Source organism: Mandrillus leucophaeus, unplaced genomic scaffold, assembly GCF_000951045.1.
Source record: "Mandrillus leucophaeus isolate KB7577 unplaced genomic scaffold, Mleu.le_1.0 Scaffold1353, whole genome shotgun sequence".
NCBI lineage: Eukaryota > Metazoa > Chordata > Mammalia > Primates > Cercopithecidae > Mandrillus > Mandrillus leucophaeus.
The window spans coordinates 226,127-227,151 of NW_012101314.1; positions in this window are offsets into that span (position 1 = coordinate 226,127).

A 1,025-nucleotide genomic window follows, 5' to 3' on the forward strand; every position below is an offset into this window, starting at 1 on the left:
TAAAAACGCCATCTCTACTAAAAATACAAATATTAGCCGGGTGTGGTGGCAGGCGACTGTAACTCCAGCTATTTGGGAGGCTGAGGCAGGAGAATCTCTTGAACCTGGGAGGCAGAGGTTGCAGTGAGGTGAGATCATGCCACTGCACTCCAGTGAGGTGAGATCATGCCACTGCACTCCAGACTCTGTCTCAAAAAAAAAAAAAAAAAAAGAGAGAAAGAGAGAGGAGATATTCCAACTTTTTTAATGGAGAGATAATTGAGGTTTTCACTGCCTGTGAATAAAAACATATAGAAGTAAAGACATGAGGCTGGACATGGTGGCTCATGCCTGTAATCACAGTACTTTGGGAAGTCGAGGTCAGCAGATCACCTGAGGTCAGGAGTTCAAAACCAGCCTGGCCAACATGGTGAAACCCAGTCTCTACTAAAAATAAAAATTAGCCAGGCATGGTGGTGTGTGCCTATAATCCCAGCTACTCAGGAGACTGAGGCCAGAGAATCACTCGAACCTGGGAGGCAGAGGTTGCAGTGAGCCGAGATCATGCCAGTGCACTCTAGCTTGGGCAATAGAGCGAGACTCTGTCTCAAATTAAGAAAAGAAAAAAAAGGCCGGGCGCGGTGGCTCACGCCTGTAATCCCAGCACTTTGGGAGGCCGAGTTGGGTGGATCACAAGATCAGGAGTTCGAGACCAGCTTGGCCAACATGGTGAAACCCCGTCTCTACTAAAAATACAAAATTATCCACGCTGCAGAATGGTTGTGTTGGCAGGCATAAAAACAACATTAATTTCCTTGTGCATCTCCACCAGAGCTCTTGCATGACTAGGTGCATTGTCAATGAGCAGTAATATTTTGAAATAAATCTTCTGAGCAGTAGGTCTAAAAAAGAGGCTTAAAATATTAAGTAAATCATGCTATAAACAGATGTGCTGTCTTCCAGGTGTTACTGCAGATTTAGCATAATTCTTTTTTTTTTTTTTTTTTTTTTTTTACAACAGAGACCATATCTTAACTGTGGTTTTA